At 41.4% G+C, this 26,156-nt stretch overlaps 2 long non-coding RNA genes across 2 annotated transcripts; one reads left to right on the top strand and one right to left on the bottom strand.

Annotated features, from left to right (window-relative positions):
* Positions 1 to 583: 583 nt before the first annotated feature.
* Positions 584 to 11,319, bottom strand: LOC115856568 (uncharacterized). Its single transcript, XR_009559478.1, has 3 exons — positions 10,939 to 11,319; positions 10,394 to 10,501; positions 584 to 1,979 (listed from the first exon to the last, which is right to left on the bottom strand). It is a non-coding gene; the product is annotated as an uncharacterized lncRNA (long non-coding RNA).
* Positions 11,072 to 25,562, top strand: LOC115856569 (uncharacterized). Its single transcript, XR_009559480.1, has 5 exons — positions 11,072 to 11,123; positions 11,442 to 11,501; positions 12,128 to 12,292; positions 16,850 to 16,944; positions 23,737 to 25,562. It is a non-coding gene; the product is annotated as an uncharacterized lncRNA (long non-coding RNA).
* Positions 25,563 to 26,156: the final 594 nt, after the last annotated feature.

The raw sequence follows: 26,156 nt of genomic DNA on the forward strand, positions 1-26,156 counted from the left end.
TATTCAATTCATAAGACAAAACATCCTATCACAAACAAGTCAGAGCTTACCAGCCTCTGGAAAGGTTTTTAACAGTGGGAGTGATATAATCAAACTTGTCATTTAGAAGATCCCTCTGGCAGTGGTACAGACTACTTATTGGAGGGGGTGAAGATTCAATGGAGAAACAGTAAGGACTTCCACTCAAGGAACAGGGGCAATGGAGAGGAGATAGATTCCAGAATTATTAAGGAAGCAAAAATCTCTATCTCAACCATAAGAAATCCCCAGTAGAGCTTGGCCCTTGAAACTGCCAGGGTCAAATTTGGCTGTAAAACAGAAAACTCAAAATAACAGTTGTTTAAACAAGATAGATGTTTATTTCTCTTATAAAAAGAAGTCCAGAGACATCAGTCCAGATGTGGTCTGGCGGCTCCAGTGTCACTGCAGAGTCAGGTTCCTCTTGTTCTTCTGATCTACCTTGCAAGTACATAGCTTCTGTCTTTAAAGTTACCTTTTGGTCCGAGATGGCTGCCAGAGCCCATCTAACTGGTCCACATCACTGGTAGTGGAAAGGAAGAAGGGAGAAAGCTGAGCCATCAACTTCTGCAAAGGCTTCTCCAGATCTCCACACATACTGATGTTTATATCTCACTGGCCAAAGCCAATGGCTATACCTACTAATGAGGATGACAGGAAAGTAATATATTCTAGCCCTGCTATCATTACCAGAATATCTGGAATGATATTTGATGGATACCTAGGAGTCTCTGTCATAGCCATCAATCAAGTGAGACACAGAGAAGGTGAGAATATCCTAGCCCTCCAGGGGATGAGTCATGGCGTTTGGTGGACACTGTGATGTGCCAGCCAGGTCTCCTTCCATGAAGGACTTTTGCCTCAGCTGCAGAGAGCGTTGTCAACAGAGAGCTTTCATCTGTCAGCCCCTTCTGAGAGCCTCCGCACCCAAGGAGCCTAGACAGCTTATGTTCAGTGACCTTCAATACAGGAATATAAGATGGACATCTTCATCCAACTGAGGACAACTCAGAAGAACTATGCTAGCTCCAGCTCTTTCCTTGGAGTTGGCTAAGGCCACTGTCGGGTTACACTGTAGTTTGAATTTTCAAGCTGGAATCTAAACTCCACAAAAAAAACAACAAAGTTCCCTTCTCTCGCCACAAATTTCTCTCTTTTTTCCAGAAGTGACTCCTACTTCCTTGCCCTCCCTTCCACAGCACGGATGCCATGCTCACTCTTTAATAAACCTCCTGTGTGCCAACCTCCAACTCAGAGTCCACTTCTCAGGCCAGCCAGTGTGGCAAGGAGGGAGGGTGTATCTACCTGAGGTGTCAGAAACTCTGGAAGGAGGCGAAATGTTCACATTTATTGAAAGCAGCGTGGGCTAAAAAGACGGAGACGTGCCGCTGTACGCACACTTCCTTTCTTCTGTCTCCTGCTTGCTTCTCATGGCTGTCAGTGCGCATGTCTATAGCATCCATTACATCGCTTCCAACGTGAAACTATCCATTTAGGTTTGGATAACCAGATCCTCAAACTTGTTAAAACTGTGTGTAAAGAAAAGAAAATGGCTGTTGGGTGAGAGCTGGGTCTTCCTAGATGGAAAGTGCCTGAGTGGCCACACGGTAGGACTTCCACTATCTCCAGCTACACTTATTAGAGCCTTTTGTAAAATTTTTATTTTTTGGTTTCTTTCTTGGTTCTTTTTTGTTTGTTTGTTTTTTGTTTTTTTTTTTTTTTTGCGTTACGCGGGCCTCTCACTGCTGTGGCCTCTCCCGTTGTGGAGCACAGGCTCCGGACGCGCAGGCTCAGCGGCCATGGCTCACGGGCCCAGCCGCTCCGCGGCACATGGGATCTTCCCCAGACCGGGGCACGAACCCGTATCCCCTGCATCGGCAGGCGGACTCTCAACCACTGCGCCACCAGGGAAGCCCACTTTCTTGGTTCTTGGCTAGGTTCCAGATAGGTAAGATGGGACTCTAAATGCAATAAATAAGAGAGGGAAAAATTACTCTAACTTTGTGGCATTTTTGGTTCTAACTCAGAAGCCAATTTTCCTTACTGTGTCTGGAGCTTATAGAATTTAGCCTAAAACAGCCTGTCATCATAGACACCCCTTCCTCTGGCATTCCATCTGCCCATTTGTGAAAGCTGGTCCACACAAATGTTCACTCAGGATGAAAACAGACCACCTGGGCACCCAGTTGTGTGTGAGGGGTGCTCATGACCTTGGAGGAAAATGTCCCAGAGGGGCCAGAACTGCATCATCACCCAGTTCTCAGGCAGGGAGTCCCACCCCCAAAACACTCCCTCCTCACCAGTGTGTACAGGGGGCCGGCAAACATTACACTGCACCCAAAACTTCATAGTCAGAAATGTTTTTTCATTTCCATGACTCAGAGCAAACGTTATTCATATAGTGCCTCTGAATACACCCACTTCTGGAAGAAAAGAGAAATTTGTGGCAAGAAAAGATAACTTTGCCATCATTTCTTCCCAGAGTTTAGATTCTGGGTTAGGAAGCATCAGCTGCTAGTGACACAAGCCTGCGTGCTATGTGGCTTTTGAGGTTTGCCTACTCACAGATCTGTCTGGATCTTCCCACTTGTCTCTGTCAACAATTGACACTGCGGTATTTATTTATCTGGATTTTTAAAAATTGAACTTGTGATAGCACCTTTGCTCACAAAAGCACTTTTCAGGCAAGCAGTCCATAGCAGTTTCCTCCCAGTTTATTTTAGGGAAAAGTGCGAGAAGATCCTCTTCCTTTGAAAAACCCTAACTAAACTCACACAAGTCTGTAAATATATTTTCTCAGAGACTTTTATTCATCTTTGAATCTTCCAGGGTCTGACACCTGGAGTACAACAGACATTAAATGTTTGTTGAATGAATAAATGAATGAGTTAATGAAAGAAACAAATGATAATTACTGCATGAATAAATGAATGAGCTCAAGAAGCTTACTGGTAGGAGGATAAAATTTGTTCCTGAAAGGTATAACACAGGAAAGAATGGATACTGTGAGAAGGTGGGAGGGAATGATCACATCAGGTGAGATGAGTGATGTTCAATCAGGCTGTATCTGGTAGAGTCGCCAGGAGGGCTTTACAAATCACAGAGCCCAACCTGTTAAATCAGAATCTTTCAGGGTGGACCCAGGCACTGGTGTTTTTTTAAAGCTCCTCAGGAGATACCAATGTTCAGCCAGAGTTGAGAGCCACTGGGACATGAGGATCAGAAAGAGATTCATAAATGAAATGGTTTTCTAAAACAACCTTTAAGGATGGATAGAGTTTTGACTTGTAGAAATGAGCAGGAACTAGGGAAGATGTCCTGACCACCCTTCCCTCACAACCACAATTCCAGACTGTCTATCCTACCTAATCCAGACAGATGCTGGCAACTGGTAAGGGGGCGCCTGTGCAATTAAATGACTTTTCCCCCTCTGGGCCACCTAAAAGCCTGGCCACTAGTGTCTGAAGGACTCACGTGAGGGTCTGAACACTGAGGATCTTGGGGGAGCTGGCCTGAGGGACTGCCCACCCCAGGGCATGTCTGTATCCACTGGTATATTCCAACTCAAGAGCTGAAAAGGGAAGTTAGTGATTTCATCCTTGAGGTTGGGATCTCATGAAAAGATGGGAAACCTAAAGTCTTCCTTCCTGTGGTGCCTTCACAGGGATCTGACAACCCACCGTTTGCTCCACTGGCAGCCCCTGCAACAGAGACCACAGGGCCTTCCACTACTCTCAGAAGTGATGCTGCAGAAGGCTCTTAGCAACTATACCCAAACCCCAAGGATTAAACAAAGAAAAACAATACATCAGAGAAGGACAACAGCTAGAGAGAGAGAAATAATAAACAAAGCAATCAAAACATAAAAAATAAAGACTTGTAAAATTTTAGAGCTACTGGAGGAGATCGTCTACAAACTATACAAAAAATAACAGTAATAAGAGGTGCTGAGGAGATGTTTAAAACACCTTCAGAAGACAGCCTAGAATTTAAATGGGCAAATGTGATTTTCAAATTAAAACAAATTGAGTAAAGAGTAGGATAGTCAGTGTTGAGACTCAATTCAGGGCCTAGAGGATCAAGTGGAAGAAACAATTCAAACCACAGAACTGATGGCTTCCATAGGGAAAACAGAAATCCAGAAGGAGAAGGAGGAACAGCTGGAGAGAGGCAACAAACATTGATGCAAGAAAATTTGGTACAGATGAGGAAAGATCAGCACCTGTCTTGCAAGTTTTCACCAAATTCTACACCCAGGTGTATCTTGGTCAATTTCCAAATTCCAAAGGTAAAGCAATAAATCTTTCAGGTTTACAGGTAAAAAGAATAAGAAAGGAGAATCACATTGGCACTCAACTCTGCTGCATTGAAAACTAGGACAGTAACATTTATGGACTTTTGAGAAAAAGGACTGCAACCTAGGATTCCTCTGCTGGCCAAGTTAGCCTTCATCTGTCAGCGAGAAAGAAAGATACTTGGGGCGTGCAAGAATTCAGAGAATATACTATTCCCACGCACTATCTGGGGAAAATACTAAAGAAAGGGCTCTAATTAAACAACAAATGAATCATAGCAGAGACCTCAAGATCAGGAAAAAAAGAATAAGTAAAAGGAAAGAGTAGTGAGCTATGATGCTTGCTATTTATATAAATATGTGTAATATCTAAATCCATAACAGTAGGTTGCCTGAGAACGTGTAATACAAATTCTAAATGAGGATTCTTGAAATAGGCAAGGAACATTCCAAGGAAATTCTAATAATAATAATAATCCAGAATGAAAAACTCTTTTGTTATCTCAGCAAAACCCAGAAGTGGGAGACAGATGAGGCAACAAAGCAAAAGCATTTATTGTATCTCCTCTGGAGAGAGAAAGGTGAAGGGAGGAGGAAGATAAAGTCTTCTAAAAGAGAGTTAGTAAACATGAAAGTGGAGTGAACTAAATAGAAAAGAACATCATATGAGACACTACTGAACAAATCCAAAGGCTTGTTCTTAAAAAGTTCACTGAAATTGATAAACCCTTCCCTAGTCTGTTTAAAGAAAAGTGAGAACAAAAAAATAAACAAGAACGCTCCCCAGACGTGAGAGCCCAAAGCCATCTGCCCTGGGACTCAGGGGCTCAGGGATGGGCTGGGTCGGGATGCCCCACCCTTTCCCACACGTCCGTCCCCCCACATCCCAGATTTGTCTCAGCCACATAGCCGACATGGATCAAAAGCTGCAGATGACATCAACGGTCCCAAGAGCGTTGCTCTAATTAGGAATAATACAATAATTTTGGATGATTAAAAAATAAATAAATAAATAAACAAGAACACCTGAAACACATAATGTTCTGTGTCAATTATACCTCAATTTAAAAAAATAGACAAAATTGGGAGTGAAAACAGAGCCATCATCACAGATACAGAAGAGATTAAAATAATTATAAGAATTTATTATATGCTAATTCTATGACAATAAATTTGAAGATCTAGAGGAAATTACCAAAATTAATCCAAGTGAAAACCTGAATTTTCAGTGGGAGAGTGGGAGAGAAAAGAAAGGTTGTTAAATATCAACCATTAACAAGGGTATCAGGACAGATGGTTTAACAGCTCAGCTTTCTAATCTTCAAAGAATAGATAACATCAGTGTTAATTAATTTATTCTAGACCACGGAAAAAATTGAAAGCTTCTCCACTTATTTTATGAAGCAAGCATGATTTTAATGCTAGATAAAATATTAACAAATAGAATCTAGCCATGTGGCAAAAAAAATAATACACTGTAACTAAGCAGAGTTTATTCTAGGATTACAAAGCACAACATCAAGAAATCTATCAACATATATTTTTTCATCAATAAATTAAAAGTGAAAAACCATACCCTATCAATAGTTCCTGAAAAGGCATTTGATAAAATTCAGCAGCCATCCATATTAAAGCTTTAAGGAAAATAAGAATGAAATGATAGCTGTTGTATATAATAAAGTCTCTTTATCAAAAACCAATAGCCAATATCATTCTCATTGGTCAAACACCAAAAGCACTTCAATTAAAATCAAATCCAGACAAAAATGCCCACTATTGCCACTGTAACTCAACATTTTCTTCAAGATTCAGAGATTAAAACAAATGTCATAAGGTAAGAAAATGAAGTGATTAGTACAAGCATGTGAAAGAAGAAATAAAGTATTGGAATATTTCTTTTTGCTCATGGTTTTATCTCTTCTTTTCAGATTTAAGCCTGCTATTAATGTTCCTGTTTAACATTGGCTTGGAGGTTTTTAGAAAATACAATAAGAACATAAAATTAAGTAACTGACATAAGTATTTGATAATATTTTCTTCCATTGACCACATGACTCCTTACTAGAAAACCCAGGAAACTCTAGTTTTAAAAAAAACACTCAAATTAATGAAGAATTTGGTAAGGTGACAAATTTTACAGAAACGCATACAAAAATTAATCATTTCTCTATACTATAGCATGTTCACCTAAAAATAGAAATGAGAAAAACACTCAATTAATTTTAGTGACAAAATCTATAAAATATTGAGGGATAAATATAAAAGAAACATAAGACTATGGAAAAAAACCTTATGAAAAAAACCAAAGCAAAATCTGAAGAAATTTTAACACCAATCAATTTGTTCAGAGGAGTTAATATCTTAACAAATTCCTTCTCCCCCCAAATATAAATGTAATACAATGCCAATTATAATCCCAGTAGTTTGTGGGTTGTTTTTTTTTTTTTTTGGCTGGGGTTTTAATAGGAATTGCATTATATTTGTATATCACTTTGGAGAGAATTAGTTATCTTTACTATGTTGAGTCTCTCAATCCATCCACAGCCATGGTCCCCCTTTCATTTATTTAAATCTTTTATTTCTCTCCACAGCACCAGTAGATTTTTTGATTGTAAATAAATTGGTTTTGAAGTATAGTGTACATACAGAAAAGTGCCAAACCATAAGTGTGCCCACGTAACTAACATCCCCATAAAGAAATATAACATAACCAGCACTCCTTAAGTTCCCCATCCCGTCCCCTCCCAGTGTCCCCCAACACCAAGGAGAAACCACCTACTATCTTGACTTTTAATACCACAGACTTACTTTGCCTCCAACAGGTTTTGTTTTTTAATTGGATAAAATGTGCTTAGAACTTACACAGACAATAAATGTTCAGAAGGTAAGAAAAATAGGAAAAAGAATAACAATAAGAGACGTCTAACCTTATCAGTATCAGAGCACTCCAAAAAGCTATAGTAATTAAATCATTGTGTATTAGTACAGGAAGAGACCAGCAGTAAGAGGTACAGAATAGGGGATGAAAAAAATCAATCCCGGTACCTGTGAGCATTTAATACAAAGCTGATAATTCAAGACAGCAGGGAAAGAATAGATTATTTAATAAATGATACTAGCTCAACTTACTAGAACAAGTTGAATCCCATCTTATGCTATATACAAAAACAAATTTTAGACATATATAAGACTTGTTACATTTGTATAAAATAAAACAATAAATAGCTTAGAAGAAAATCTAGGTAAATACACGGGTTGGGGAATCTTCTTATCATAACAGGAAACCCAGACCCTCTGAAAGAAAGACATATTTGACTTAAATTGAAAACGCCACTAAGATAATAAGTGATACATTTGGACGGAAAGAGTTTTACAGATGACAGATAAATGATAAATAACAATACTATAAAAAGAGCTCCTACAAATTGCCCAATCAAAAAATGGGCAAAGACTATGAATAGATAATTCACAGAAAAGCAAATCCAAATTCTCAACAAACTTGAAAAGATGCTCAAGCTCACCAGTAGTCCACAAACTGCAAATTAAGTTTACAATGAAATATCACTTTATGACGATCTGAATGGAAAATATTAAAACAAGAGTGATAGCGACTGTTGCTAGTAGGGGTGTGGGTAAAGCACTCTCCATATTTTACTACTGAAAATATGATGTTTGGGCCTTTCTGAAAGCAATCTGGAAATATATAATAAATTTTAAAATACACATGCCCTTCAACCTTGGAATCTATTCGGTAGAAGCAAAAGCACCAGTGCATAAACATACAGGCTTAAGAATATTTATTGCTTCACTGTAGCGACAGAAACGTAAAACAAACAAAAAAATGTCTTTCAAGAGAAAGATAAATAATGGATAAATTATGAAAGAGTCTCATCATGAATTATTATGTAAGCCAACACAAAACAATGTATTAGAACCATACCAGGTGACAGAGGGATTTCCACAAGGTATTTTTAAGTGAGAAATAGAATATGTACAAAATCCATGATCTGATTTTTCCAGAGAAAGCAATGAACTCCCCCAAACCCTACATATACAGAGATTTATCTATTTATCATCTATCATCTATCTGATATATAATCTATATATCTATGTGTATATAATCTTATGTCATTATATGAAGATGGAGAAAGTTAAAAGGCTATTAGCACCTGGTCATCTGGGGTAAGGGACTGGGGGAGAGAGCGGGTGGGATGGATACTTGAGAAGACTGAGAAATGAGAAGTTGCAGGGAATGTATGGATGGGAGTGAGTAGTTCCACTTATCTGAAGGGTACTTCAAGAATTCTGGGTATACTCAAAGTTTGAACTCCAAAGCTGCTGGTGGGGGCCTTTCCTGGGGGATACTAAGGCCAGACCCTCCTTAGAGGATGTGGGTACAGGACATATCACAGAGAATGCCTCCTGTCCCTCCCAACATCTGACCCGGTGAAATCATGTCATGACAAATACCAAGGCCACTGTGAGGGACCCATAGTCTGGGATGTGCAGGACCTAATGCTGTGTTTAGGGTGAAGTGTTCCTGCAGGTCTCGTGCCAGGGGGCAATGGGGTAACCGTGGGATCACTGTATGTGTTTATGGAACCCAATAACCCCCAGGGACCTTATGGTCTAGTTTGGGTAGGTCAAAGTCCTACCAAATTCCACAACTCAAGTTATTAAGAACAAACCCCAAGAGATTTTCACTTACTTCTCTTAAAGAACATTAAGGGATCCAATTCCTATTCTGTATCGACCATCTTAAACTACCCTTTCTCAGGGTTTTACTTTGAGGTGATGAAAATGTTTCAGAAATAGATAGGTGGTGGTTCCACAACATGGTGAATGTAACTAAACGCCACTGAATTTTTCACTTTAAAGAGGATAATTTTATGTCATGTGAATTTCACCTCAATAACTTATTTAGAAAAAAAAATACCTTTTCTCTCCCAGCCTAAGACTTACTTTGTATCTTACTCTCAACTCTACCAAAAACGTTCCTGAAAGCCCAGTCCACAAACCCCTCCACTTTAGTTCCTTTTCTCTTCCCTCTTGTTTCTTGTAGTCCTGTCTGCACCCATCCCTCTATCCCATGTCTCAAAATCCCAGGAGGCAGGCTGGCAAACATGGAATTCCACATGTGGGTGAGGAAAGAGGGGAGCTGAGGGGGTAAAGACACATTTTCCTTTAACAGGTGGTGGGAATGGGCGAGCCGAAGGCTGGTATTACTCATTAGTAAGTTTTGCCTCTTTCACATATGGGAGCATAAGGTAATTTGGGTACCAGCCGCCCTCAGCAGCCTGTCTTCCCCCACGCTGTGAGTCGCTGCCCCCGCCTGTCACGACAGCTTGTTCTCAGCCCCCCCAAAGCCAAGGCCCTGTGACTGGGAGCCCCCATCTAAAGGTTACTTTTGGATGGAGAAGGGGAACCTCCCTCCTTTGGTGGGAGGGAGTCAGGGAGGGAGGGACGGATGGGAGAGCTCCACCGGGCAGCACGCAGTCTTGCAGAACAGGTGGTTTTGTTTATTTTTCTCCATTTCATTTACAAAATTGTACCCTTTCCTAAAACAGCCTCAGGACTCAAGCACAACAAGTACAGGCACAGTGAGATGGCATTTAATCAAAATACAGACATTTAAGCAGCCATCATCACGATGGAGCAGCAGAAATCGCCGCCAAGTAAACATCCAAGCAGCCACTGCCATCTGACTGCTCAGCAACTGAGAGCACAGGACAGGAGACAGGCATGTCCCAGCTCAGCCCCTCACCCTGTTCACCCAGGGCAGGGCCGGAAGGCAGGAACAGGCCAGTCCAGAGGGTCTGGGCCCCCAAGGCTCCAGAATGCACAATTCCAGCCCCTACCTCAAATGAAGTTGGGTTTCCCTGGGCTATTTTATGGGTTAACTATGGTTTTAGGGAATCAATCTGTTAATATTACTAATGCCAAAAAACAAAAAACAAAACACGTCTGAAAGTCATTATGGCACAGTAGAAAGAGCTTTCTACTCCATTAACTCCCACCCACCCCTTTTTTTTTTTTTTGAGCCAAATTAACTTAGGTTCAAATCCTGGCTCTGTCACTTACCAGCTGTGTTGAACTTGCACAAATCACGTAAATTCTCCAGGCTTCTGTTTGCTCATCTCTGGGGCAAGGTCAGAGTGATAGCACTGGTTTACTGGGAATCTCAGTTCACTGGGGTCATAAACATGAAACGGTTTATTTTTCCTGAAATTGCTCCCAAACTCTCAACCCCCCCATTTCTCACTGGGTAGCTGCTCCTTTAAGTAACAGATCAGCCCAATTCCATAGTGTTTCAGTCACCTTTTATCATTAGACGGTTATTTTCATTCCTTAAGATTCTGCCCTGTTCATTTAAAAATTTCAACCTTCTGTCCATTTCCAGTACTTTTCCTTCCCTCTTAAAACTGCAGAGTGCCAATGAAATTAGAGTTCTAGATAAATAACGTTTTCATCTAAGTACCGCTCATTTTGTTTGCTAAATCTGGCAACCCTCCACCTTCTCCCAAGCACAGGCTTTAGGGAAGTGGTTCCCAATTCAGGCTGCTCATTAAAAATTTCAATGCCTGGGTTCCGTTCCAGACCAGTTAAATCGGAATATCTGGGCATACCAAGAATTTTTTTTTCAAAGTTTCCCCGAGGGACTGGAACGTGCGCTCGCGGCTGACAGCAGCACTTTGGAGGGGGGTCCGGCTTCTTCCCGTTCTAGCAACGCCTCCCGCTTCCCAGCATGCACTGCTGCGGCGTGGGGGGCGGAAGACGGAGAGGCCGGTCTCGTTTTACGAGACTGTCGGTGGTAAGCTCGTAACCCTCTCAGCTGGTCACGACAGCGCCTCCACTTGACACCGACGGGCCCTTTGTTCCCAGTGTATGGGCAGGCATCCAAATGCGGGCTCTCCTGTTACGTGCTCTGGAGAGCTCCGTGAGGGTCTTCCTTCTGCCTGCTCCCTGGTGTGGAGACGAGGCTTCAGCTTGCCCCCAAATCAGCCCTCTGGCGGAAGTAACCCCCACCCCCGCCCCGACAGCTTCCTGCTGCTGAGAGCCCCCTCCCGCCCCAGGCAGTTCCAAAGGGAGGGTACTGGCAAGATAGCTTAAACGACACTGCCTCCTACAGGCCAAGGTGACCTACAGGGCTCGTCTCAGCAAGCCGGCGCTTCGCACCTGTTGTTCTCAGGTAAGGGTCCAATTCCAGCACCTCCCTCTGCACCCACGACCATGATACCCTCATAATAACTCATGTTTGTTGAGATTTTCTGGGTGCCTGGCACTGTGCTCAGCTATTTATCTCCTTTAATCCTCGAAAACAGGGTGGGGAGATAGGATTCATTTCCCCACTTTTCCGATAAGAAATTGTGGCTAAGACAGTTTAAGTAATTTGCCGAAGGTCATACAGCTAATAAGAATCAGAGTTCACATTTGACTCCAAAACCTTGCCTTTACCGCTATAATTTATAATAGTCCTACTGTAATGTAATTTATGAAACTTATCTTGGTTTCTGGTACACAGCAGCCGCTCAATAAATATTAGTTCTCTTCCTAGATAACCTCATACTGGAAATCTATCATCAAGTACAGTTATATAACGTTCAGTCCAAGTTACTTGGAAACAATGTCAAGCTGTTTCATCATCCCCATCTATTAATCTATTAACTAATTCACTCTTTTAAAACATATACTATGTGTCAGGTTCGGTGCTAGTACCAAGATAGAGAACAAGAAAAATTTAGTATTAGTTTCTCTTGTCTGCTGCTACAAATTACCACAAACTGAGTCACTTAACAGAAATTTATTATCTCACAGTTCTGGAAGCTGGAAGGCTGAAATCAAGATGTTGGCAGGGCCACACTCCCTCTGAAGATTCTAGGGGAACATCTCCTTGCCTCTTGCAGTTTATGGTGGCTGTCATGGACACCTGTCATTGGTTCTGGGACCCACCCACATAATCCAGGATGATCTCATCTCAAGGTACTTAATTACATCTGCAAAGACTCTTTTTACAAATAAGGTCACATTCACAGGTTCCAGGAGTTAGGATGTAGACATGTCTTTGGGGGGCAGGGGAGGGTACTATTTAACTCAATACAAAATTATAATGCAGTGTGTTGGAAAGAACTTGTTTGGTCTTTGGAGTGAAAAATACATGCGTTCAAATTCCACCCATGCCATTAGCTCAGGAAAATTACTCAAACTTTCTGATATGTTAGTTTGGGTCTTCTGAGAAGAAGATGCCACCTGGAATTAGATGTGCAAGAGGTTTATTGGAGGAAATGCCTGTGGGATTCCTCAGGGATCCTCACTTGTATTTCACTGGATAGACTGTTCTGCATGATTATATCTAGCTGCAAGGGAGTCTAGAAAGATAAGTTTCCAGACTTTATTGTACAGATAGGCAAGGGGGAAAGGGGATTTTGAGTATCTGATCCGTAACACCTGCCAAGATAATACAATAATAGTGTCCACAGTGTCTGTGGCATGACGTTTGGAAACACCAGCTCCTATCGTGGAAGCAAAGTGCCTAAATCCAACTAAATCTGTTTTTGGGGATGAGGCAAAGGTCATCAAAGTGACTCTTGGAAGTGCCTTGGTTTGCCAGATGAATGAGGGCATTTCAGGCAGAAGGTGTGCATATGCAGATCTGTGGGTCAGAAGGGCCTGCTGAAGAAATGGCCAGCAATTTGGAAAAGTTAGGCCGTAACTAATGAGGTAGAGAGTGTTGAAAAATGATGAAAAACACATGTCCCGTATCAAGGCATTTGGATTTTATGCTTTAAGACAGGGATGTCCAACATTTTGATTGTGTAGTTTTATTCAATAAAAATCTTTTTTGGAGTGTATACCCTTAGTGTATATTTATTTATTTATTTACCTATAATTTATATACTGCACTAATATGTCAGGTGGGTTATAAGTTGCACACTAGAGTATAAGCTCCCTGAGGGCAGGGAATTATTCTTTTATTCACTGCCTATCCCCAGTACCTAGATGGCCCCTGGCACAGAAGAATACTTAATAAATACTTATTAATGACAGAATGAAAATTTAATAGAAAGTGTAATTCTAGATTTCTTCTTGCACCCCATGGATCATCTTGTTACACTTGGGATGCATGCAACCTCCCCTGGATTTCAGCAGTGTGAGTAATAAGAGTTTCTGAAGGGTTTGAAACAGTAACATGATGAGATCTCAGAAATATGATTCTGGAGTGGTATGGAGGAGACCAGAAGGCAAGTTAGCAGGTAGACTAGAACAATAGCTCCTGAACCTCTAGGATTTCATGGACCAGTAATGGTAATAACAGTAGTATCATCAACTATTATCTTTTTCAGTTTGTCAGCTTTTTTGTTTTTGCTAAATAAGGATTAAGGGGGAAAGGATTATTTGAGATTTTTTTTTTTATTATTATTTTTTGCAGTACGCAGGCCTCTCACTGCTGCGGCCTCTCCCGCTGCGGAGCACAGGCTCCAGACGCGCAGGCTCAGTGGCCATGGCTCACGGGGCCAGCCACTCCACGGCATGTGGGATCTTCCCAGACCGGGGCACGAACCCATGTCCCCTGCATCGGCAGGCGGACTCTCAACCACTGCGCCACCAGGGAAGCCCGCGTTCCTTTTTTTATAGATTTTTAAAAATTGTGGTCAAATATACATAACACAACATTTACCATCTTGACCATTTTTAAGTTTACAATTCTGTGGCATTACGTATATTTGCATTGTTCTGTAACCATCACCACCATCCATCTCCACAATGTTTTCATCTTCTCCAACTGAAAGTCTGTACTCCTTAAACACTAACTCCCCTTTCTCCCATCCCTTCATCTCCTGGCGGTCACCATTCTATTTTCTGTCTCTAGAAGTTTGACTCTTCTAGGTACCTCATACAAATGGAATCATATAATATTTGTCATTTAGAGACTGGCTTACTTCATTCAGAATAATAGCTTCAAAGTTCATCCGTGTTGTAGCATGTGTCAGAATTTCCTCCTTTTTTAAGGCTGAATAATATTCCTTTTGTGTATATATTCCATGTTTTGTCTATTCATTTATCTGTCAGTGGACAGTTTTTTCCCATGGAATTACTGGATCATAATTCCATGTTGATAATTCTATGTTTAATTTTCTGAGGAACCGCCTCTCCACAGTGGCTGCACAGTTTTATGTTCCCACGGGCAATGCACAAGGGTTCTACTTTCTCCATATCCTTACCAACAGTTGATGTTTTGTTTCATTTTTTATAACTGCCATCTGAATGAATGTGAAGTGATATCTCATCATGGTTTTAATTTGCATTTCCCTAATGACTAGTGATACTGAGAATCTTTTTATGTGTTTATTGGCCATTTGCATATCTTCTTTGGAAAAATATCTGCTCAAGTCCTTTGCCCATTTTTTAGTCTAGTCATTTTGTTGTTGGATTGCAGGACTTCTTTATATATTCTGGATATTACTCTCTTATCAGATAGATGACTTGCAAATATTTTCTCCCATTCCATGGGTTATCTTTTGCTCTCTCGATAGTATCTTTTGATGCACAGAAGTTTTATATTTTGATGAAGTCCAATTTTTATCGATTTTTTTCCTTTGTTGCCTGTGCTTTTAGAATCATATCCAGGAAATTGTTGCTAAATCTAATGTCATGAAACTTTCCCGTATGTTTTCTTCAAAGAGTTTTCTGGTTTTAGATCTTACATTTAGGCCCTTGATCCATTTTGAATTAATTCTGGTATATATTGTAAGGTAAGAGTCCAACTTCATTTTTTGAGTTTTTTATTTTAAATAAATTTAGACATATCTAGAAACTCACTGCATTGTCTTTAATTTTCCTTTTCCCTGAAGATTGGTGCAAACTTCATCAGAGTCTGCGAGATGATATTTGGAAGCCCCAGTCTAGGGAAGAGATAGTGATGGCCTAAACTAGAGCTGCAGAGTGGCGTGGGTGGGGTGAGGTGGGAATGGAGGAGCTCAGCGTGAGGGCGTTCTCGGATGCAGAATCAATAGAATGTCATGGCTGATGGGATGTGGAATGTGAAGCCAGGGAAGAAGTCTATGTGCGTGATGGGCAGATAATATGTTCTTTAATTGTCTGATATAAAAAAAAATTCTGAAAGCTGGAAGTTACCTTAGAATCCTTCCTAAGCAACAAAGGAGTTTTTGTTTAGAAAACTTCGAGTCCTTCTCTAGGAGGTTAAGGGAATAAACATAGGCCTTGATATGAAGAGGAAGTTAAGGCAAAGGAAGGCTGAACTAGTTTGCAAAGGAAATGAAAGTGGTTTATTTTTCAGAGTGGGCACAGAGGGAGAGGGTGAGGGACCCAGGAAGATGGGGAGGATAAAGAAGATGCAAGGAAGGTGGACCAGAGGAAGGGGTGTTAAGCAAGATGGTGGTTGCTGGTACTTAAAAGGAAAAGAGAGCCAGATTGGAAGGACAGCACAGAGACTTTGAAGAATGGGCCAATATCTTACGTTGTTTGTTGTTCTGTGTAGCCTGTAACCACTTCCATTATCCTTAACTTCCAGTAACCATCTGTTACATACTCTGTCTTGTGTTACTGGTTCTTTGGGAAGGTAAGTCAAAGAAAAAGGGACTAGGTACCTCTTAGATGCAAAGTAGAAAGGAGAAAGGTGAGATGCAAAAGAGAGCTCTTTTCTCCCCCAATTAGTAAAGAAAATCTGGTACTGTGCAAGATTGACCCAATCCCTGTGGCCATGAAATGCAAAGCACTGATGGGCTTAGGGCTTGGTTGCTCCTCTCTGAGACAGAAAGGTAAGGTTATGCTGACACCAACAGGCCTACCCTTGAGGTTGGGGGCAGGGTCAACCCCGCTCAAATCAATGGCTTCTATACATGGAGGAAGGCGGGGTGGTGCATGGATGCTGGGGAAGCAACCACAATATAGGGTTTGAGCCAGTTCTTACGATATTAAAGTAAAAGCAGGAAAGCCTGAGGACACTCAGGTTGCTGGTAATTGAGTGACATAGGATGACATAGAAATACTCAAGTCCAGTGAAAGAAAAAATGGCGCATTGTCTTGATGCCTCTGATGATAATGTTTGGGCATTTTTCAAACATCCTAATTTCTGAATATAAACTTTAATGTATTCATGGAAGCAAGGTGGTGGTGGCGTTCAAATTCCAGCACTTCCCTTACTATGACTCTGTGACTAAGTCTCTTCATCCATAAAATGACATTAGCAGTAATACCGGCCTTATAGAGTTGGCAGGAGGATTAAAGTCACTGAATACGAGTAAACCCCTTAGAACAGTGCCTGACACATGGTAAGTGTTGGTTAAATAAAAAATTGCAAACTAGAGGTTTCTGGGGTCCCTGATGGTCAACTAAATTTTATCTGCCTTCCAGACACATCTGCCTCCTTCCTCTCCTGTCCCATGGCAAAGTCTCCTAAAATCAGAAGGCAATCAGTTGACTCTCCCTAGCTTCCACAACATAGATTCATCTCTGGGGACCAAGAATAGATAATTGGCCTGTTATTGATTAGACTTTGAGGTCACTCTTTCTTTCCAGTGACTTTTGATCTGTTTAGAACAATAAACCGTCAGTGATTTACAGAATGTCATCCTGCGCGCACAGAGGAAGATACCCCCTCCAGAATGGCAAAGGTAATGGAACAGGGCTCTGGCTGGGCAGAATCCTTCAAGTGATGCTGGTATTTAAAATCATGTGAGGGTCTATCTTAAATGCTTGGTCATAGCCTTTTTCTTTCTTTTTTTTAAAAATAAATTTATTGATTGATTTATTTCTATTTTTGGCTGTGTTGGGTCTTCGTTGCTGCATGTGGGCTTCTCTAGTTGCAGCAAGCAGGGGCTACTCTACGTTGCAGTGCGTAGGCTTCTCATTGCGGTGGCTTCTCTTGTTGCAGAGCGCAGGCTCTAGGCGCGCGGGCTTCAGTAGTTGTGCCTCGATGGCTCTAGAGCGCAGGCTCAGTAGTTGTGGCTCATGGGCTTAGTTGCTCCGCGTCATGTGGGATCTTCCTGGACCAGGGCTCAAACCCATGTCCCCTGCATTGGCAGGTGGATTCTCAGTCACTGTGCCACCAGGGAAGCCCCATAGCCTTTTTCTTAATCATAAATTTCAATGACTCAATGTACCGTGATATTTATTACAGTGTCGTTTATAGCAATGAAAAATTGGAAATGTCGAACACCAGGGGACTGGTAAATGAATTAAAGGCAGCCACATGATAAAATTATTCAGCCACTAAAAGTCATCTTTTCAAAAAAGCTTTCAATGACAGTTCAATGTTTACGGTACAATGTTAAGTGAAAAGAGCAAGACACAAAACAGTATAAAGTGTAGGAGGACCTCAACCTCGTGAGAAATACACATACTCACCCACCTTCTCACAGAATATAAGACCGGAGGAATACGTATTAGAGGCATAACAGTGCGTGTCTCTGGGAGGTAAGATACTGGGTGGGTTTCATTTTCTTCTTTATATTTTCCAGTGTTTTCTAAAATCCAGATGAGAGAAGCTCCCATTTACCCACTCCCATTTACCCCAGTAAACACCCCATATGACAAATCTCAACAGAGAAGGTCCACATTCCCACTACTGAGATCCCGGGGCTGCCCTGGATTCTGTACACACTGCATCCTGGTTGTCAAACTCTCCTTCAGTTTTGGGTGATTACCTTGTCTCCACCCAGTAATTTTCCCCTTTTGCTTAAGAGGGAAGAGATGGTTTCTGTTGCCTGTAAATAAAAGAACTTGAATTAATACTATACCCTAATTGCTTTAGATACATCCATTTTTATATCCTCAACTAGATGTTAGCTCTTTGATGCTAAGGACTCTGCTTTGCTTTCTCTGTACCTCTCAGAGTACAACTAAGCCAATTCCAGGAACAACAGGAACACAAATACTGTGGATTTCCCTCAAATAGGAGGGGAGCTCAAGGGGGCACCTAACACTCCTGGATGGTATGTTCGGTAACTGCGAGCCTTAAGGTATGGGGAAGGTGATAAAAAATAAAGAGGGCCTCCCCTCGCCTCAGCTGTGGGGGCACAGGACTGGGGCTCTTCAAGAACAGAGCTAGCTTTTAGGAGGAGAAAAGTCCTGTTTATAAAAATATTCTCTTCACTGCTAGTCATTAACCAGCAGGCCTAGCTCACGTGACCAGCCACGTGGGCCCTGAGCAGAATCCAGCCCCATCTAATTAGAAGCCCGGTCCTCGTCAACAACGATCCTGGGGACATTTCAGGGGCCTTTCTGAAGTCAGAAAATGCAGGCTTACACCTGCTTACAAACTGAGCCCTCCCCAACCAGGCTTTTCTTTCTTCCTTCTTTTTTTTGGTAATAAAGCAATTTCATAGATGGTGTCTCTACTGTGTGATGAGGCTTTTGAACAGTATCTTCCCCTCTTCAAAAGAGGTAAATTTAGACAGGGTAAACTTCACTGCCTCTACCCTGAGCGTGGCGGCCTGCCCCTCCCATCTGTGTGTCTATCCCCTTGGGTCTCTGCTGCTTTGTCCCTGACTCCCTTTCAAGTCTCGGCTCTGTTCCCTTTGGCAGGAATGACTGTGCTCAAATTCCTTCCTGCCATCACCCGCCTACTACCTACCAGTTCTGCTTAGATGCCACCTGCCCCAGAGAACCTTCTCTGACCCCACCCCCAAACCTCACCCGCCTTCTCCCCTCCCGCACCTCTAAGACTGGGTCATACCCACCCAGCTGGGTAACACGCCACCCCTGCTCAGGCTCTTCCCAGCACTTTCACACCGAATAGCAATGGTCTGCTTGTCTGTCTCCCCGCTAAACTGAAAACTGCATGAGGCCAGGAGCTGGATCTTACTCCCCACTGCAGTTGCTGTGTCGGGACTCGGTATAGGGTTCACGCATTCGCTCAGCGAGCATTTGTTGACTGCATCCTGTGTGCCAGGCGCTAGGAACAAATGGTGAACAGAAACACAGCGCACACCCCCACAGTCTGTGGCACTTCCTACGTACACAGCTCTCTCCTCACGCCCTGGCTTTCTGCTGAATCCCCTTGTCGCAAATCTACCGTGCAGAGTGACATCAGGGAGTCAGACTTTGTTATAAAAGTTCTGTGAAAACGCATGCAGGTGGCTGAAGCCACACTCCTTAAGCAGCAAAAAAATGTGTCTGAATCATTTTCTAATTTTGCTCTTAAAAATCTCTCTTCTACCTTATGTAAAGCTGAAGAACTCTTTAAGATGATAACATGGATTTCCTTGAAGGAGCTAATGTAATGCTTCTAAACCTATCTTATGCTATTGCAACAAACCAGGAAGCTACTCTTTAGCCTGTTTCCCTCTTTTTACATGTCTGTTTCATAGATCAAAAAATGTCTAGTTGCTACAATAGGCTCGCATTACTTCTTTGTTTCCCTTTGCGACTCATGGGCTCCTGGGACAATTCATTAAGGTCTAGTGTATGACCCCCACTCTTCACCATCTAGGAAGCTCAGGAAGAGACAGCAGAGGAGAGGAAAGACAACAACAGCTCCCAAACTAAGAGCAAGAGACCTCAGTGACAGAAGTTGCATGTCAAAGGAAACTGGACAGTGAGAAATGTGCCTGGGCCACTAGCCTTTGGGCACCAGAAGGCTTACACCTGCTACAGGTGGCCCACCCCTGGGGGTCAGTGATCAAGTGAAGGCTGGACAAAGATGAGATGGCTTCAGTTTAGGCTGACTTTGAAAGCAGAGACAGGAAAATCAAGGCCATTTGCAACTGAAGAATGAGGACACTGAATGATGACAGGAGAGAACGGGACTTCTCCAAGCCAGAGACCTCACTAAGCAGTTGGCCCCCTATGGATTTCCTGTGAAGTATCCTGGATCTTTAAGAGGATGTTTTATAGTTAGAGACCAGGCTAAAATGACACCACTGAATAGACTGGTGTCTTCGTTTTTGGTAGATGTATTTTTCTGTCATAAAAAGTAGCACATACAGAGGAAAAGCATAGACACAAATAATCTAATCCCATCACCCAGAGACCCTGGGTCTTTCCCTAAAGTCTTTGTTAATCTGTGCATATAAAAGCACCCTCAAACTTTCCCCCCAAATTAGGAAATCACATGGCATATTCTATGTTCTAACCTCCTTTTCCTCACTTAAAAATATATAACAATGTTGTTCCACATCGATTTATATAGATTTGTATGACTTTTTATGATTAAATAGTATTCAATCATATGAATTTTGAGTAATTTATTTAATTCCCTCTGGTTTAGAAATTTTTTAATCATTATAAACAATGCTACAGAGAAGTCTTTGCCAATAAAACTCAGTCCATAGCCATGATAATTATCTTAGGGTAAATTCCTACAAGTAGAATTACTGGAACAAACGGTATGCATGTTTTTAAAGAATTTGAATAGGATTCCAAATTACCCTTACAAAGATCATGTCAATTTATATCCCTGGGTCCTGCTGGCAGTATAAAAGCATTTCCATTTTCTCACATTCTCAATAAAGTGTACCTTACCAGATGTTAATGCAGGAGAACACTGCGATACTCATTAGGCAGATTTGAAGGGAAGTATGCCTCAAAATTTTATCATCCCAGTTTCCTTCCATCCTCAGCCCTCTCACACCCCTCTATTCTGTCTCTTTGTTTTCTCCTTGGCACGATTTGGGTACCCATCTCTCTCTCTTGCATTGTCTTAACAGGTTTGAAGGTAAGGAACATGTCTGATTCAATTTATATTCTTCTATGCTCTTAGGGCCTAGCACAGTTTTGTTGGTGACACATTTGTTAAATAAGCTAAGTTAACTGAATTCAAATGTATAATTTTGATCCAAAATATCTCAAGAGATAGAAAGTGACATAGTGTAGAAAAATGGCATTTGGTAAATTATGAAGAGAATGAAAATGAGTGTTTTATTTTGAAGTCCAAAAGCTGCTTAGCAAGAATCTGTACCCTTGGGTTCCTAAAAGAATCCTTGCCAATGTTGCCCATAGTCAACAGGTTCACTTAGTTATTCATTCTTTTATTCAGACACTTACTAGGGGCCTGTCAAGCACCAAGCACATCAGTGAAATAAACATACTCGCTGCACTCAGGGATCTTACAATGGAGCTGGAGAGCAGAAACATACACATTGATTCTGCAAGAGATATCCAGCGCTCATGATGTGCCAGGCCCCAGGGATACAGAAATAACTATCTCATCTGTGACCTCTAGGAGCTTATGATCCCGTAGAGAAGAGAAACTGTAGAGAAGTAATTTCACCATTGTGTGATGAGTGCTATGCGTATCACTGCACCGCACCAGCAGAAGGCACCATGGCGTGGAGGGAAAAGAATGGGCTTCAGGATCAGGCAGATCTACGGTTGAATTTATGATCTGCTTTCTAGCTCTGTGACCCCGGGCAAGCCACTTCTAGTTTCAGTTTCCTTATACCAGGCTTAATGTACAGATTGAAGGAAATAATGTGTATGAAGGGCCTTCAATACCTGTAGGTGGTAAATGATGTTGTTAGCAGGGTGAGGTCAGGGAAGGATTCACAGAGGAGCTGGTGCTGGGACTGGACCAGGAAAACGATGTGACGTTACTGGGCACAAAACATGGAGAAGGACATTTCAAAGGAAAGGGAATAGCATGGGCAAATTAGAGGCCTAAAACCACTTGGTCGGGCTTCCCTGGTGGTGCAGTGGTTGAGAGTCTGCCTGCCGATGCAGGGGACATGGGTTCGTGCCCTAGTCCGGGAAGATCCCCATGCCGCGGAGTGGCTGGGCCCGTGAGCCATGGCCGCTGAGCCTGCGTGTCCGGAGCCTGTGCTCCGCAACGGGAGAGGCCACAACAGTGAGAGGCCCGCGTACTGCAAAAAAAAAAAAAAAAAAACACTTGGTCTGTTTGGAAAACCATGGTTGTTAAGTGATGTTGTACCATGAAAAATAAGGAACAAGGAAGGGCAGGAAACAAGGAGCAAGAAGTGAGCAAAGTACAGATCACCGTATGTCAAAGTACAGATCACCGTATGTCATAGTGAGGAGCACGGGTGGTGTCTTCTACAGTTGAGATGTCCAATACAGCAGCTGCTAGCCTCATGTGGCTATGTAAACGTAAGTGAATGGCAGACATAGAAAACAAACTTACTTTTACCAAAGGGGAAAGTGCAAGGAGGGATAAATTAGGAGTTTGGGATTAGCAGATACAAACTACTACATATAAAATAGATAACCAACAAGGACCTACTGTATAGCACAGGGAACTAAACTCAATATCTTGTAATAACCTATAATGAAAAAGAATATATATATGTACAACTGAATACTTTGCTGTGTACCAGAAACTAACACAACATTGTAAATCAACTATACTTCAATAAAAAAATAAATTAAAAATAAATAAATGTAAGTGAATAAAAATGAAATAAAATGTAAAATTCAGTTCCTCAGTCACACAAGCCATATTTCAATAGTCACATTTCATTATTCAGTCCCAATAGTCCCATGAGGCTAGTGGCCAGCATATTAGACAGTTCGATAGCGAACATTTCCATCGTTGTAGGAATTTGTATTGGACAGTGCTGCTCTAGAACCCAGCTACTCAGAGTGGTAAGCAGACCAGAAACATTGGCCTCATCTGGGAGCTTGTTAGAAATGCAGGCCCTCAGATCCCCAGACCCAGTGAATTAGAATTTGCATTTAACAAGACGCACCCCACTTCCCCACCCCATCTCTGGTGATTCATGTTGCACATAGAAGTGTGAGACGCACTGCTCTCTAGAACAGGGGTCCTCAACCCCTGGGCCGCGAGCAAAGCTTCATCTGCCGCTCCCCAGTGCTCCTTATCACTCGCATTACTGCCTGAACCATCTCCCTCCACCACCACCCCGTCTGTGGAAAAACTGTCTTCCACGAAACCTGTCCCTGGTGCCAAAAAGGTTGGGGACCACTACTCTAGAATGGGGAGCCATCGAATGGTTTAAGCGGAAACAGCATGGTCAAACTCACATTTTTTTCTTATTTTTCTTCATTTTTTTATCCAGCTCCCCATCTCCCCATTTCCCCCACTGCCCCACCCCACCCCTCCAGCAAACAGCGTTCTACTCTCTACCTCTATGAGTAGAGATAGAGATTGTCTTTTTGTGCCCATCTTATTTCACATAGCATAGTGTCCTCCAGGTTCATCCCTATTGTGGCAAATGACAGGAGTTCCTTCTTTTTAAAGGCTGAATATCATATCATATATCATATATTATATAAATGTGATATATATATATATATCGCATTTTCTTTATCCATTCATCAATCGAGGGACACACTTGGGTTGTTTCCATTCTTGAATATTGTGAACAATGCTACCGTGTACATGGGAATGCAAATACCTCTTTGAGATACTAATTTTATCTCCTTTGGATACACTGTACTCAGAAGTGAGCTGCTGGATTATATGATAGTTTTATTTTTTATTTTTTCAGGAACCTCCATACTACTTTCCATAACGGCTGAACCAATTTACATTCCCACCAACATTGTACAAGTGTTCCTGTTTCTCCACATCCTTCCCAACATTTATCTTTTGTCTTTTGATAATATCCATTCTAACAGGTTTGAGGTGATAGCTCATTGTGCATTTCCTTGATGACTAATGATGTTGGGCATCTTTTCATATATCTGTTGGCCATTGGTATGTCTTCTTTTGAGAAATGTCTGTTCAAGTCCTTTGCGCATTGTTAATTGGGTTATGTGTTTTCTTCCTATTGGTTATTTGAGTTCCTTGTATATTTTAGATATTAGCCTTTTATCAGATATATGGTTGGCAAATATTTTTCCTATTCCACTAGGTTGTCTCTTCACTCTATTCATTGTTTCCTTTGCTATGCAGAAGGTGTTTTTGTTTGATGAAATCCCATTTGTCTATTTTTGCTTCTGTTTTCTATGCTTTTGGGGTCATCTCCAAAAAAATCATTGCCCAGACCAATGTCAAGAAGCTTTTCTCCTATGTTTTCTTCTAGAAGTTTTACAGTGTCAGGTCTTATATTTAAGTCTTTCATTCATTTTGAGTTGACTTTTGTATATGGAGTGAGATGAGGATCTAATTTCATTCTTCTACATATCGATATCCAGTTTTCCCAGGACCATTTACTGAAGAGACTGTTCTTTCCACATTGTGTGTTCTTGGCACCCTCATAGAAGATCACCTGGCCATATATATGAGGGTTTATTTCTGGGTTCTCTTTTTCTGTTCCTTTTGTCTATATGTCTGTTTTTATGCCAGAAACCATACTGTTTTGATTACTATAGGTTTGTAATATAGTTTGAAATCAGGACGTGTGATGCCTCCAGCTTTGTTCTTCTTTCTCAAAATTACTTCAGCTATTCAGGGGTTTTGTGATTCCCTGTCAATTTTAGAATTTTTTTTTTCTATTTCTGTGAAAAATGCCACTGGAGTTTTGATAGAGATTGCATTGAATCTGTAGATCACTTTGGGTAGTATGGACAGTTTAACAATATCAATTCTTCCAGTTCATAAACACAGAATATCTTTCCATTGATGTGTGTCTTCAATTACTTTCATCAGTGTTTTCAAACCTGCAGTTTAGAAGTTTACTCTTGAATGAAGATAATGAAAGGAAGGCAAGACCAGCAGAAGTGAGCCCAGTCAGGAGACACTAGCAACAGGGCTGCTGTTGCCACTTTTGAGTAAATTTTAAAAAGGCAACTTTTCTTCATAGAAGCAGCCCAGACAAGCTTGGTAAAGAGAGTGTACTAGATTTAAGCCCTGCTTCAGCTCAGGCATCCTTGTGCAATGAACCCAGTGCATGATCATATGAGGAAGTGTATTGGCAGTTGTCCACGTGAGTGATGAGGAAGGCCTGAACTACACAGCTTGAGGATGTTGATTAACAGCAACAAGCACCACTATAGGCAACATTGCTTTGTAACATACCATGTGCATCTTACACATACAAGGGCAGTGGCAGTTGTGAGAAAGTAAGAATCTGCACTGCAAAGACCAATAAGGACGGCTGGCCTCTTTACATCATGTGCTAATTGGCAGCCCTGCCCTGTAGAGCCCCTGTTTCATTTCACATCAGGAAAGTGATTAAACTAATTGCCTTACACCAGTGTTGTATTTCATGTGTATAATACCCATAATTTGAGGTTTGAACACAATTGCAGTAAATTATACTAATCACAGGAAAAGTTCATTAAACTTACATAGGCTTATTGAAAAGTGTGTTGTTTTAAGCAATCAGTATCCGCAAGTTGAAATGTGCTTTCTTGTTTTATAATAAAAGAGATTGCGTACTTCAAAACTCTGTTCATTCGAAGTCTGTTTTTTTCTAAAATAATGGGAGTTTTTAGAAAATGTTTGGAGGATGGTCACCTTTTAAATCATGGGACATAATGCTAAAAAGATTAGGAGAAAAACCTAAAAGCAACCTTAAGTAGAAAGAGTCTTTAAAACTCAGTTTCTCTCATTTGTAGAGAAAAATTTTTTTTAAAAAAGAAAAATACCCTCAGTTTTCTCTCTATTCTGAATACTTTTGAATTTCTTGGACGGCAAAGTTTAATTTATGCACTTCCAATGGCTTTAGATAACATGAGTTCGGGCAGAGAAAATGCCTACCATTTGCTATACAATGTTGTACAAACACACACACACAAATATGCACACACATCCTGTATTGGTCAGGGTTCCCACAGTCATCCAATTGGTACACTCAGCCAGGGTAATTGAGGATTGTTGAATAAAAGGATCATTCACAGCTGTATTGTTAGGGCCAAAGGGAATCAAGGAGGACTGCAGCAGCACTCTGGGTCTAGCAACGGCTGGGAGATGTTATGAAACTTGGCCAGAAGAGGAAAGGGGAGAAGGTAGTTTCTGAAACTC

The sequence above is a fragment of the Globicephala melas genome, chromosome 17 (genome assembly GCF_963455315.2).
Source record: "Globicephala melas chromosome 17, mGloMel1.2, whole genome shotgun sequence".
NCBI lineage: Eukaryota > Metazoa > Chordata > Mammalia > Artiodactyla > Delphinidae > Globicephala > Globicephala melas.